The sequence below is a fragment of the Magnolia sinica genome, chromosome 11, assembly GCF_029962835.1.
Source record: "Magnolia sinica isolate HGM2019 chromosome 11, MsV1, whole genome shotgun sequence".
NCBI classification, from domain to species: Eukaryota; Viridiplantae; Streptophyta; class Magnoliopsida; order Magnoliales; family Magnoliaceae; genus Magnolia; species Magnolia sinica.
The window spans coordinates 36,852,711-36,868,962 of NC_080583.1; positions in this window are offsets into that span (position 1 = coordinate 36,852,711).

A 16,252-nucleotide genomic window follows, 5' to 3' on the forward strand; every position below is an offset into this window, starting at 1 on the left:
AGGTTACGAGCCAAGTAGGCCACCAGCAACTTCTCGAGCCAGGGTGGTCCACCAGTGAGGTCCTGAGATCCATCGAACCACCAGCGAAGTCCCAAGCTAAGTGGGCCACCAGTGAGGTCTTGATCTCGGCTAGACCACCAGCAGCCTGGACCTGAGGTCTCGAGCCAGGACGTGCCACCAGCGAGATCCCAAACCTAAAAAACCACAGAAAAAATAAACTTATAAATTAAACATAACTGATGAATGAATAAGGATGAGTGGTAAAGATCGGGTGCTGGGCTACTGGCTCACCTAGATTCAGGGTTCCGATCGGGTTTGGTGCAGCAACGACGCTGGTAAGGATAGGGTAGATGAAAGGGTAAAAGGTAAAAATATAAAAAATTCGATTTTATACTACCCGATTCCGATCTGAGTTGAGTTTCGGATCAGATCGGATTCGACCAGATTGAATTTTGGATTAGGTTGGATCGGGTTACTATGTAACTTGAACTCGACTCGATCGAGATTCAAATTCGGGTGGTTCTACTCGATCTGAACCTGACCCTACCATTCGGTTCGGGTCGAGTCAGATCCACCGAGTCAAGTCGGGTCATACCCACCTCTAGTTAAGGGTAGACCTATTGAAAACCTCCAATAGTGAATACTGGTACACTTAAGGAGAGTGCGTCCACCGGGAGTGGAGTAGGGAAACTGAACCACTATACATTCTTGTATTTAGGATTGTGAATTGCGAACATTTCCATTCATGTTTATGTGCTTAATTAGTTCAATTATAAGAATACTTGAATTGGATCGTATGCTATGCAATTAACTTGTAATGCACACATAAGCTCACTATCGAGTATAGACTAGTTGCATAATTGATATATCTTTTGTAGTACATTTAACATCCCAGATTTTTGCAATTTTAGGTTTTTAAAAATCCTTAAAAAATTTTGTGACAATTATATTACGTTTTCACTTACTGACCCTTAGTGCTCGAGGTGAGCCTATGATTGGGTGGTACCAGTAAAGAACCATACAAATCCAACTAATCAACCATAGAAAGCTAATAAATCCCCTCGATCACTTAAACCTTGAGTCTAGCCTCATGATTTATTCATTTAGGGCCCAAATCTAGTTAACTTATCATTGACTAATCAGGAGAACCACAAACAGGGATCAGATCATAATTAATAAGCTAAATTAACCCAGTTACTCTTTTAGCCTAAGAACCAACAGTTTAGTGTGGTTAGGATCGAATTGTCATTTTTGCTAATTTCAAATAGGCCACACCATGAAATTAACTAGTTAAAACCTTAATCATTGGGCATAAGAAATCTCACTTTCCATTTCATTCCAGAAATGCCTTGATTTTTCGAGAAAGATCTAGATCATTCAATAGTGGGCCACTATACATGAGACTATAGAAGACGTTCATCTTAGCAGGCTTGATATCCATCACAGGATATCAAACTGAGATTTGTCTCGAATTGCTAAACCTGAACTCGCAAGGCCAGTGCATGAGATGTGTGAATATTCCTGAAATTAATCAAGAACTTAAGTTAGTTGTTTTTATTTGGTTTTAGCTAAAGTTGTAGCTTTCGGACTATTAAATCATGATCATATTTAAGGCAATGACCTAAGTTAATACCCTTCTCATATTCATATAGCTACGGCCCTGATCGACCATTGATGACCATCAAACTGACTTATTATAAGTGCTATGTTTTCTAGCTCCTGTGATTGTCAAATTTTGTAGTGCCAAAACCTCTTAGAATCTGTATCTTGTGTAGCTCATTTACATGTTCAAGATCATGCAATTCATGTACAAGAACAAATGTCTTTACCTTAAGAACTTCAAATGCAAGATCAAGAGATATACAAGTTCAAGTACAACACCAAGTGATAGTTCAAGCTTTTAAGCTTCAATAGTTCAAGGCTTTCAAAGCTTCAACTATGTCAAGACAAAGTGCTTTGCTTGAACTCAAAGCTCGAGGTGAAATACAAGCCAAGCACTTCAAATTCAAGCATCAAAGTACTTCGAGTTCAAGCTTCAAAGTATTTCAAGTTCAAGATTCAAAGTAAGTCAAGATATGAAGCTTCGTGTACTTCAAGATCAACTATCAACCAAAGTAAATGATGATTCAATGTTCAAATTTCACTTACAAGGTATGAATGACCTTAGATTGACCATAGGTTAGGTCATATTGATTTTATACTTAAATTAGGTCACTATATAAGTGTATAGGCGGTTTCTCGACCAGTCTTAGCCTATGTTCGACTAGTCCTACTACTGGCTCGACCACTCTAAGAAATTCCTCAACTAGTCCAAAGTTTGTTACTAATTTTTAGAATTTTTTGTTAAACCCTTGACCAGTCCTGGAGACTGCTCGACCAGTCAAGTGAACAGTGCTCAACCAGTCGAGCAGGCTCGACTCAAAGTCCAGCAACCAAATTGGGTCCCACACGACCAGTCGAGAGCAGGGCTTGATGAGTTGTGGAGTCCACTCGACCAGTCGAGAGCAGGGCTTGACCAGTTGTGGAGTCCACTCGACCAGTTGTGGAACGATCTTATCTTATCACGCCTGGAATTTCAAAATTTTGTTGGTCCTTCGATCAGTCGACCTGACCTTTGGGCCAGTCGAGTGAGCAGTTTTTTTACTTATAAATAGTGCACGATTTTCAGAGTTTTTCATTCAATTCAAGCAAAATCAAGACACCACTCTACGAGATAAGTTCATGATATTCTTAAGCTATTTAATGCTCATTTAATATTCTCTTTAATTAGCTTTTTGCATTTGATTTTGAGATTCGACATTCCAATCTTATTTGAAGAAGGGATTGAAGTTTTCCCTTTTCTTGGAATCAAATCAAATCAAGCAAGCCCGAAGTGATTTAATCTAAAATCCATTTAGAGCTTAGAACCTTTTCATAAGTAAGTGTGGACATTGAACATCTACTTTGAATTGGTTCTTTCGGGCTTAATCAAAGAAGAATATCTAGATAAGTATTTTACAATTCCGTAAATCTATTTTTTGTTTTTTTGAGATTGCGCTAGGAAAAATCTCTTTCCTTTTTGGTTTGTCTGAGGTGATCCAAAAAACTCAGAGTGTGGGGTTTTTGAATTGTGTAAGCCCACTTGGAAGACACAATTGTGAGGGTTTTAAGTGAACCTTGAAAAACCTATTGCATAGTGAATGCCAATATCCACTCTGTGAAGATATTGGGAGTAGAGTAGTTGTGTGACCATTTTTCTAAATAGTTGGTGTACACACAAGTGAACCACTATAATTTCTGGTCTTGCGGTGAATGATTGATTATGGCATTATGTGGATGTTGTAATTTCTTTTAAAGCATTTGTGGAGATTGTTGTGATCTTTTTTTAATGCAAGTGTGGGAATGCTGTAATAACTTAGTTATTTTTTTTCTATTTATTTCTTTATTCCTCTATATCAGTTTGAGATTTTAATACATAGACCGTTCTAGGAATCAAGTTATCCTACCACAAGACATTGGTTTTTGGTGTAAGATTGTCCTTAGAACAACATCTGTATCAACCTCTCAATACTTGTACATTTGAGGTTGTTATCCATTTCTGCTTTGTGGGATTGTTTAATGATATCTTTATTTATATTTGTTTAATTCCACATTTATTTTTTTAATTTTCCATAGTCCTATTCACCCCCCCCCCCCCCCAAGGACTCTTAGCTTAGCCTTTTCACTTCTGATTATACCCGTCGATCGATACATATAAATGACGAGCTGATCGTATCCATAAATCATCACTAGGGTCAACTATCCTATGGTGTATATCGACCACTACACTCCATAGTGGACCTTAAGAGTTAAAAACACTCTCTCATAGAGCTAATATAATGAAAACTTACTCCTTAGGGCCAATTGCACCATTTTTAGCACTATAAATAGTTCACTATTTCACATTCCCTCTCCCCATACGAATTTCATGCTTTATGTTGGAAAAGAAATATAAAAAGAGAGAAAGAGAGAGAAAAGAAAGAGAGAGCGAGAGAGGATTGAGAGCAAGTGAGGGGGAGATTTATGTCTCCTTCATCGAATCACTTCAATCCAATCCTAATCGCTATCGAATATTCTACCAATCCTCTTCCATCGATAATTGAAGGTAAGAATCTTATCTAACATTTTGATTTCATATCCTAATGTAGATTTCTACCTGTTAATGGTATTTACTTGATCTTAGTTTAGGATTGGTAATTTTTTCTCGAAAGCATAACCTTAAGTGAGATTAGGTCGCGTGAAACCCTCTAATTATAATTATAAGATTTCTAAAAATGTGGCTAATGGGAAAATGGAAAGCTTAACAAGAAGAAATTAGCACCTTAAGTGTTGAATCGCCTACTAGTGTCGCTAGGAGGTGCGCATGCCCTTAGGGTCAGATCCTATCCTGAATTATAAGTTACATGGTTAGATCCATGTTGTGCGCACTAATTAGGGTTAAGCTCATAACCTAAGGTCTAGATTAATTAGATTTAGGGTTTCATCCTTAGAGTTTATATCTAGGTTTAGATTTTTGGATTCAATTTCTAATGGATGTAATAACAATATTAATAACGTTACTAATTAAAAATAGTAATCCAATAATAGTTAATGATGTATAGTCGATCCTAATGCTAGTGATACTAATTATTTCAAAACAACCATTAATATTAACAATATACTTAATATTAGCTAACGTGACACTAATAATCATTGTGATGAAAATAAATAGTATGCTCCAAATCAATGATAATATTTAAGGATGACAAAATAAAACACTAATATTTAAGAATGATAATTTTTGTATGTAATAACTAATATCAGCATAGATAATTCACTAATGGCTATTCATATCAAATAGTAATAATCCTAATAATGATAGTAATGGTAACAATGATAATTGTAATTGAAAGAATTTCGATCTGGAAGGAGAATGAGGACTCACCTTAGCCGATTCGGTAGTTCAACTCGACCTCAATTCGAACCGACAACCCGTTCCGTGACTTAACCTGACTCAACTTAAGTGAGTTGACTTGACTCCACACAACTCGACCTCGTAAAGCATGGACCAGGCCTAAGCATGACCCGACCCAGCTGGACTAGGTCTCAACCGAGTTGACTCGGCAAGTCAAGCCCCATTTCTCCTTCTTGTTGCTTTCATCCTTTTATTTTTCTTCTTCCCTTGCTAAAATGACCCACAACTTGCTGGTCATGATTATTACAAGAATGAGTCGCATTCAGCAGCCTACTCGACTTGACTCGGTTCAGCGAGTCGATGACTCACCTGACTTGGTAACAAGTCGAACCTTGACCTCCTCTCTTTCTCTTTATACTTCTCTTCCCTTTCTTCCTTCTTTGCTAGTCATCCAGCAATGTTTGGCCTTGGATAGTGCTCACCCAACTCGATGCTAGAAAGTTGATAACTCAGCTTGAGTTGAGCTAGTGCGGCAAGACACACACACACACATTTTCTCTCTCTCTCTCTCTCTCTCTCTCTCTCTCTCTCTCTCTCGCTGCCTTCTCTGCTAGAGAACTTTCAGCAGGCCCAGACTCGAACCAAGCTTTCCCCAAACCTGTCTTGACTCACCACACATGCCTTAACTCATCACCTAGACTCGATAGCAAGTAGAGGTGGCAAGGAGCAGCTCATCGGCAAGCTTCTACTATGTTAACTCGGCCCAACTTGACGTGGTGCACCACTACCACTCAAAACTTCTATCTTTCTCTTCTTCTTCTTCTATAATGCTTTTAGAAAGTCCAGAGGCAGCTGGACTCATCTCAGGTGTGTCCCAACTTAGCGGACTTGGTCCGTTTTTGGCTTGAGTCACAAATTCGACTCGGCCCGATTCGAGTTGGTGCAAGAACGCACCCTCTCTCTCTCTCATTCCTCTTCTTCATAACCTCCATTTTCTTTCTTTCTTTCTAACCCAGAATAGGGCTACTGGCCAACCCAACTCACCCCGAGTTCGAGTCTAACTCGGATGGTTGGATGGTGCGGCACCAGCTGGTCGTTCTCCTCTCCCACTCTCCTGTATTCTCTCCTATTTTTCTTTCTTTATTTCTCTCTTTATTCCTAGATTTTTGGTGGGGATCCCAAGACGAACGTGGTCCTTATAAAGGGCTAGGGTTCATTCTTTGAGTCAGCCTTTGTGGTCATCATTCCACATCATTTTGATGGGTCCCACTGGATGATTTCACTTACATGGCATTAATCCCTTACGTGGGATGGATTTTTGCCACTGTGGCCTACCAAAGGAACCTCATTAATCAGAAAATGGGGCCCACTTCATCATGGTGGGTTCCTTGGTTAGACGGAGAAGATGAGGGTGTCATTAATGGCTAGTTCTCATCAACAGTCTAAGATGGCCATCTGAACCATCTGGATGGACTGGATGGGTCCCTTGATCACTGTGGGGTCCACTAACTTCATCGTGTTTCACTCGAGCGCAACGACTTCTGAGAAATTTCGTCATGGCTTTCTTCTTGCACAGAGGGAAGATTTTTTCAGGAGAAAGGCTAGGTTCGTTGTTGCTCTAGCGTGAATGGCTGAGATCATCTACGGAGCTCGGACAGATGGCTTGGATTGGGCTAACACTGAAATTGCACTAAAGACCACTTCAGTCGAAGTGGCAATAGGTCAAAGTGCCCTAGAGGGGGGGTGAATAGGACTTTATAAAAATTTTATGATGATTTAAAATCCTATTAACATAATCTTGATTTAACAAACTCCTATTAAGATGACCCCAATTTAACTGCAATGGCTTCCAAGGCAAATAGAGGATCTAATCATAAGACTATTCAAGATTTAAACAGTATGCAGGCTTAATCTATGAGGAATGAGGGATACGACTCTGTGTGTGTGTGTGATGTGATTCTTATCAGTTCTAAATAATCATGTGAGCATGCTTTATGAGAACATTTAAAGTAAACATAAATAGTAAGGGGGAAATATTAATCTCAAAGATAGTCATTTATAGTGGTTCGATTACGTGCCTACTCCACTTCTGGTGGATGCACTCAACCATTGAGTGTACCAGAACTCACTAACAAAGGTTTTAAATCAGGTTCACCTCTAACCTTCACAACCTACACAAGGTCGACTCTATGACCTACACAAGGAACCTAGACATGTCTCCACGAGACACAAGTTTATGGCCCACACAGGGTAAGGGTCAACACACTGCACCCGTGTTTTGTGCTCTAGACATGAGCAGAGGATCCACATAAGGAACCTAGGGTTTTAGGCCACACAGGCCAAGGATCGACAAAAGAAACCTAAATTTTATGCCCTACACAAAAGCAAAGGTCAATACATAGCACCTAGGGTTTTAGGCCACACAGGCGAAGGACCTACACTAAGGACCTAAGTTTATACTCACCAAGAGTAAGGGTTAGCACACAACATGTAAGACCCGTGTCCTAGTCCGTACCGTTCCATCAGCTTCCGCGGTCCTTCCGGTCAAATTTCGGTAACCTTCGCACCGTAACCGACGTTTGCACCCGATCCTAAGCCAGGTCCCGCACACTGACATCAGCTCGACCCGAAACTTGTATCATAGCAACCGCGTCGTCGCCGCGGTTCCAATGCCGTGACTTGCGTACCGAACCGATACTCAGGCTAGAAGATGTCGATCTGTGTTTATTCTGAAGAAACACCATGCGTTGTGAATTTCGAGGGAATCTCTACATATAGTCTCATCAATCCACCATAAATGCAACCATACCTCAAGTACTACAACCCATTCCCTCTTTTTTTCAAAAGTCAACTCTCTCTCTCTTCACCCATCCCTCTTTTACCCATTTTTCAAACCAACCCATGCTTCATTAATTACACCCATCACTCCATCACCTTATATCACTCCCATCCTCTCATTTTCTCTTTCATTTTCTCAAAATCTCCCAAGCAACTCAAGCATCCCACATCCAAAGCTTCCTCTCTCCCAAACCACAAGTGTGGTCCACCCTCTCATCTCTCATCCACACCATTAATCTCCCATCATCCACCGTCCAAGGCAAAGGCAAGGAGCATTTGAAGCTAAGGGAGCAAGGAGGAGGCTTAAAGGTGGGTGATCCACCGTTGAAATCTTGATCTTTAGGGCCCACTTGTTGTGGGACCCATTTTGATGTATGTATTGTATCAATGGAGGGCCCATAGTGGCGGGGTCCCTCCTCTCTATCTCACCGTATATTTCTCTCTTTCGTTGTGATGGTGTGGATCCCACCAATATGTGTTACATCTACCTTGTCCATCTGCATCAGACGATGTGGCCCACTCTATTACAGGTGATGATCCACACCATCCACTATTTGGATGGGCCCAATGCATCTTTATATATATATATATATATGTATATATATGTGCGTGTGTTATATTTTATATAATATATATAATATAATATGTATTTATATATATATATATATAATATAAGATATATATTAGATGTATATGCATATATATTGGTGGGCCGTGTCCACGTGGGACCCACCACAATGATGTGATTATGTAAGTCGTCCAGCGTCCCTGAACGCTGGACGTTGGCAAACAGAGAAGTGTTAACTGGCATGGGTGTGTACTTAAAAAAAAAAAAAAAAAAGGAGTGGTGGGCCTCTCATGTAAGCCCCACTTTGATGTATAAGTCAAATCCAAGCCGTCCATCCTCTTCCTCAGAACATTTTAGGCATTGAGCTAAAAGTTGAGATCAATCTGACAATCATACGGGCCATACCATAGGGAATAGTAGTGTATACCATTAAAACACACCTCGAAGCTTCTATTCACCCAAAACGGGGCGCATATTGGACTCTTTTGGTTGGTCTTGGACCAAGGAATCCAATGGCTGGTGTGGATCTTGCTGATACGGGCCCCGTCTATGAAAAACCGCAGAAAAATGATGTTTTTCTGCGGTTTTTCAAAAAAAAAAACTCATAGCAGCGCTGCTGCGCTGGACTGCCTGACGGACGGACGGGCCGGGGCTCACGGCCCCAGCTGTGGGCCCCACTTTGATGCGTTTGGACCATCAGAACCGTGCATTTGATGGGTCCCCACGGACCAACCGTCCATCCCAAAAATCTGCCTTATATGGAACTCATGTGGGCCATACCATTTAAAATCATGTGAAGACATGCCGAAACATATAAAATTACTTGGTGGGGCCTACCTGAGTTTTGGATGTTGCTGAAATTCAGTCTAGACCGTCAGTCAGGTGGGACACATATAATGGGTGGGCTGGATTTGTGAACCACATTTCGGTGGGCCCCACGTCCACCCCCATCCAGGTGGCCTTATAAACAGGTTGGACGTCAAATAAACGTCACGGTGGGTTCCCTGCCTATGTGACCTGATGAACAGGTTAGATGAAAAATAAACATTTCGGTGGGCCCCTCCCTGATTGCGTGGCCCTGTGAACGGGTTGGGCGCAAATAAACATTTCAGTGGGCCCCTGGTCCACACGACCTATCAACAGGTTGTATGGAAAATAAACATTACAGTGGGCCCATTTTGGACGAAAAATAAATATTAAAGTGGGCCCTATCCAGGCCCACGTGACTTTATGAATAGATTGGATGATAAATAAATATTACAGTGGGCCCTACTCTGGTCCACATGACCTTATGAACAGTTGGTTGGAAAATAAACATTATGTTGGGCCCCAGGTTGCTTGGAAAATAAACACTACTGTGGGCCCCGGTCTGACTGACCTTATCAATGGGTTGGATGGGAAATAAACATTATGGTAGGCCCCACATGGGACCCACTTATGTATGTATTGTAAACCACACCCTCCATTAGTGTGGGCTCCATCATGATGCATGTGTTTCATCCAACTGTCCAACCATTTTTGAGATAAATTAAGGCCCATTGTGGAGGCCCATCTTCATGTATTGGTGGTCCTTGTTGAGGCCCACCTTGATTTGTATTAGGGCCCATATGATGAGGCCCACTGTGATGTATGCAAGACCCATGTGACTAGGCCCATGTTGATGCAATTGTGGCCCGTCATTGAGGCCCACCTTGATATGTATATACGAGACCCATGTATGGGGCCCATTTGATGTACTGGAGGCCCATAGGTCAAGGCCCAATAGGACATACATAAGGCCCAATGATAGGCCCATGCTTGTAGTGTAATTCCACCATGGTATATGTGTTGATTTTGTAACGGGCCACACCTAAGGAGCAATGCTGGTTTGACGTCCACATTGAATGGGTAAAGTTGGTTAAATGTCTGCATTATAACTCTCCCTAAGGCCCACTGATAGGCCCATACTTGTGGTAAGTAGGCCGTCTAGGCCCATCTCTGTTATGCACAGAGCCCATCTCTTTATATATGTTTAGTATAGATCCATGATTCATGATCATTCGCATCATATGTATGCCTGATGTGAGGAGTGACCGATCATAGCATATGCCTTCGGGCAGACTGTTTATGGGCTCCCTGATAGGCGGAGTTACCCCATATAAATGCATGGTACACGCAGGACAGTTGCATGACTGATAGTGTGATTCATGCACTTGGATTTGTGTGATTGTAGTTACTGTATGCCCTAGCGACATCAGGGCCATAGCCTTCACAGACACATCGTGGATGGCTGGGTTGGATACCGAAAATGTTTGGTTCTAGCATACGGGCGCCATAGATGTCCCTGGGTGAAAATCCCTAAACCCGATGGTACCAGAGGATGACTCCAACGTCAAGACCGAGTGGATATATGAGCGCAAGAGGGCCGAATACCAGGAGGCCGCATCTCCCACTGTGTCGTGGTCGGTTGGAAAGGAGTGTGGCCTTACTCGCCCGAGGGTAGGGGGCAATACTAGGCTGAGTTTGACCAGCTCGTGAATGGGTCTACTATCGACGTGCCGGATGGGTATTGGCAGACTATTGGCTAGGCGGATAGTGAGGTTTCTTACGCTCACTTGGACTGTGCGGCTAGGAGAGCGACAGTGTCATTTGGAGTGTATTAAACCCCGGTGATTATCCAGAATGAGAACTGTACTGATATATGATGAGGTTTGACATGCTTGAGTTGCATCTCGCATCGCATGGCTGTGTTATGGCCGATAGCATTCATATCTTGCACTGCATAGCCTTGGTACGGCTGATTGCATTCATGTACTCATCACCATGATTCCGCATTACTCTGACCTTGCATTTTGAGTACGCTTATATTGCGCACATACTTACACCACCCTCTAAGCTTTCTATAAGCTTATGCACGATTGATGCGTGCAGGTGACGCCAAGACGCAGTCGCAGCCATAGTCTCGCCGTAGTTGGAGCGTGCAGACGAGCTTTGGAGTTTCTATCTTTTGCACTATCTTGTATTTTTCCTTTCAATCGCATTGTACTCAAAAGTTTTTTATCATAGTGGATTTTGTGGTGGTGTTCTTGTGATTATTGTTCGTGGGTTATGCTTTTGGTTGTGCTCGCTATGAATTAGACTGATGATTATAAATCCTCCTTGTAGTATCCCAGAATCGGAACCTGGTGAATGGGTGTCGGGATCCGAGAATGGGGTTCTATGGAGGCTGTCGGCGCCGGATTCGGCAATCGAGAATTTTGTGAGCCCAGTTTTCGAGTTCGGGGCGTGACACAACACCCACACGTATTCTCTCGTCGGAGGCCTCCTATGAGGACTTGAAAAGGGTGAGAATCACCTGTGACCCAATCCTACACAAAGGAATGATCAGCAGGGTCTCTGAACTCTAATGACTTATAGATAAGTAGATGAGCCCTATTAAGTACGTTGATGAAGATCTCCTTCGATGACGAAGAATCTTCAGCTCCCATGATCCGTAACACTTATGATGCTCCAATGTAAGGTGACGGGTTGGGTCAAGGTTATGTTAAAATCCTACTCAATTAAATGTTTTTCTATTTTAGAGACGGAGTGATTCCAAGAATTTAAGCATTCAAGGTATCCCAACTCAATGATTTACCATTAAGGTGGTAGCTGGATGATCCTTGAATGTGGAAGTTCATTCCCCAATCCACTCTATTAAATATCAATGATGAGGGTGGGTTGGAGGATGAGCACCCATGAGAAAAAGAGCTTAGGGTAAGTAGTATGTAGGACTCTCTCAAGGCTCTCTCTATTTTTCTCACTTTTGCAACCAATAGCAAGCTCTCCTTAAATAGGCAAAGAGATCTAACGATAATAAAATAGTCAATTTTTTTACAGAGTTCAATATCATCGAGCCATCTTCGATATCATTGAACGTATACTTTCAAAGACATTGAGGGATGGATCGATGATATGAACTCTTCTGATAATCACCATTGAAACTCTTCTATCCAGATCGATCATATCGAACATGCTTCGATGTCATCAGATTTCGAACTCCGATTTTATCGACCCATGGTTCGATTCCTCGACAATGAAAAACAAGAGAGCAGGCTAAGAATTGAGACAGCTGGCTTCGATATTAACAATCCTCTCAAGATGTCATCAATTTTTAAATGTCGATGATATCTATAACTAGTTAGATTCATCGATCTTTTATAGAAGATTTTCCTATAAGCTTGTTGGACATTCCATTGTCCGAATTCGATGATATTGGCATAGATTTGATATGATCGATATTTGAATATCAATTGTATTAAGGGAGTCTCGATACCTCGAATCATTTAAAGAGGATTTTCCTAAAAAACTTGCTGGACAATTTGGTCCGAATTCATAACATCGAAGGTCCATCAATATCAACGAAGTTTGAACTCCAAGGATATCGAGGCTTCCTTCGAGTCATCGATAATGTATGATTTTCCTTAATAGCTTGTTGGACACAAACAGACCAGTTTCTCTTTCTTAAGATGCATATTTTTACCTTCCAATAGTTCAATTTGTTTAGTCAGTTTTAAGGATTCAGATCTGAGGGATAAATTGATTCTTTCCAGCTTATCATTTTCAGAGTGGTATTGTTGAAGATCATTGATTAGGTGAGTATTGATTTCTGAAGTTTTATCCAGATCCATTTGCAACAATTTATTTTTAGCTTCATTCATCCCAAGTCTTTTAAGGATATGGATGCTACATGTATAAAGTTGATTATAGGCATCCTGTAATTTATCCTTCTTTTCCTCTTATTCTTATTTCTCATCATCTGATGGAAATGTCTCTTCGATCCAAGGTTCATTAATTTCCTCAAGTATCACTGGAATGTTTGTAGATGCAGAGGCCATGAGTATTTTCAAGGACTTTTGGTCTCCATCACTTTCTGAATCACTGAGGTCAAAGTTTGAATCTTCAATGTCATCCCAAGTGGCAACCATGGCCTTTCCTGTGGTTTTTTTGTTGGGGCATTCAGTGGACAAATGTCCAAATTTCCTACAGTTGTAACACTAAGGTTCTCTAGACTTTTTGGAAGGTTTGCCTATATTATGCTTGTTGTCCATCTGTTTGCCTCTGTATGGCTGACCACGATTTTTGTTGAAAAATCTTTTGAACCTTTGAGGTAAGAGAGCCACTTTCTCATCTTCATTATCCTTTTCACTTTCCTCTTCCTCATTAGTAGTGTGTTTTGAGGTTTTGAGACCAGTATTTTTCGTTTTAGGAGTTTGCTTGAAGTGTAGTTTAAATGTATGTCGTGAACCTACTAGTTCTTCTACTTTCATTTCATCCATGTTTCTACATTCTTCAATGGTTATAACTTTTGATTTGAACCATTCTGATAAGGATCGTAGAATTTTCTTATAGATTTTTCAGACTGGAACTTTTTCTCCTAATCCAACCATGGAGTTGCAGATGATGTTTAGTTTTGTGAAGAACTCCATGAAGGTCTCATGCTCTTCCATTTTGAGACTTTCAAACTATGATGTTAGGAGTTGCTGTTTGGATCTTTTCACTATGCTGGTTCCCTCATAAGTTGTTTCCAACAAGTCCCATGCTTCTTTAGTTGTTCTACACATACTGATTTAATTAAAGACTTCTTGGGACACAGCACAGTAGATAACATTCATTGCTTTAGCTTCAGAAGTTTGTTTTTCTTTATCGAATGTTGTCCACATTTCTTTGGATTTTGGTATGGTGATAGTTGTGCTATTTTCAAGTACTATTTGTTCGGTTAGCAGCACATATCCTTTTTCAACAATGTCCCAAACATTATGATTCAAAGATCTGAGAAATTAATGCATCCTAGCCTTCCAGTAAGCATAATTTGATCCATCAAATACAGGAGGTCTAGTTATAATGAACCCTCTCCTTTGGCCATATTACCAACTTCAGTCAATATCACTCTCTAGGTGGTGAAGCCCTTAAAAGAGACCCACTCTAATACCAATTGAAATTACGGTAAAGATCGCTTTAGTCGAAGTGGGAATAGGTCAAAGTGTCGTAGAGGGGGGTGAATAGGACTTTATAAAAATTATATAATGATTTAAAATCCCATTAACATAATCTTGATTTAAGAAACTCCTATTAAGATGACGCCAATTTAAATCCAATGGCTTCCATGCCAAATAGAGGATCCAATCATAAGACTATTCAAGATTTAAACAGTATGTGGGCTTAGTCTATGAGGAATGAGGGATATGACTCTATGTGTGTGTGTGATGTGATTCCTATTAGATCTAAATAATCATGTGAGCATGCTTTATGAGAACATTCAAAGTAAACACAAATAGAAAAGTGAAAATATCAATCCCAAACACAGTCGTTGATAGTGGTTCGGTTACATGCCTACTCCACTTCCAGCGGACGCACTTAACCCTTGAGTGTACCGGATATCACTAACGGAGGTTTTAAATCAGGTTCACCTCTAGCCTTCACAACCTACACAAGGTCGACTCTAGGACCTACACAAGGAACCTAGACGTGTCTTTACGAGACACAAGTTTATGCCCCACACAGGGGCAAGGGTCAACACACAGCACCCGGGTTTTGTGCTCTACACATGAATAGAGGATCCACACAAGGAACCTAGGATTCTAGGTGCCAAGGATCCACCCAAGGAACCTAAAGTTTATGCCTTGTATAAGAGAAAAGGTCAACACACAACACCTAGGGTTTAAGCTCACTAAGAGCAAGGGTCAACACACAACACCCACACGTATTCTCTCGTCGGAGGCCTCCTATGAGGACTTGAAAAGGGTGAGATTCACCTGTGACCCAATCCTACACAAAGGAATGATCAGTAGGGTCTCTGGACTCTAATGACTTACAGATAAGTAGATGAGCCCTATTATGTACATTGATGAAGATCTCCTCCTTTGATGACAAAGAATCTTTAGCTTGCTTGATCCACAACACTTATGGTTCTCCAATGTAAGGCGATGGGTTGGGTTAAGGCTATGTTGGAATCCTACTCTATTAAATGTTTTTCTATTTTAGAGACAAAGTGATTACAAGCATTTAAGCATTCAAGGTATCCTGGCTCAATGATTGGCCATTAAGGTGGTAACTGGATGATCCTTGAATCTGAAAGTTCATTCCCCAATCCACTCTATTGAATATCAATGATGACGGTGGGTTGGAAGATGAACTCCCATGAGAAAAAGAGCTTAGGGTAAGTAGTATGTAGGACTCTCTCAAGGCTCTCTCTATTTTTCTCACTTTAGCAACTAATCCCAAGCTCTCCTTGAATAGGCAAAGCGATCCAACGGTAATAAAATAGTCAGATTTTTTATAGAGTTCGATATCATCGAGCCATCTTCGATATCATCGAACGTATACTTTCGAAGACATCCAGGGACGGAACGATGATATGAACTCTTCTGACAATCACCGTTGAAAATCTTATACTCAGGTCGATCATATCGAACATGCTTTGATGTCATCGGATTTCAAAACTCGATTTTATCAACCCATGGTTCGATTCCTCGACAATAAAAAATAAGAGAACAGGTGAAGAATTAAGACAGCAGGCTTAGATATTATCGATCCTCCCATGTTGTCATCAATTTTCAAATGTCAATGATATCGATAACTGGTTCGACTCATAGATCTTTTATAGAAGATTTTCTTATAAGCTCGTTGGACATTTCATTGTCTAAATTCGATGATATCGGCATAGATTTGATATGATTGATATTTGAATATCGATTGTATTGAGGGAGTCTCGATACCTTGAATCATTTAAAGAGGACTTTCCTAAAAAGCTTGTTGGATAGTTTGGTCCAAAATTGATAACATAGAAGGTCCATCGATATCATCAAAGTTTGAATTCTGAGGATATCGAGGCTTCCTTCGAGTCATCAATAATGTATGATTTGCCTTAGTAGCTTGCTGGACACAAACAGACCAGAATTTGATTATATTGAGCC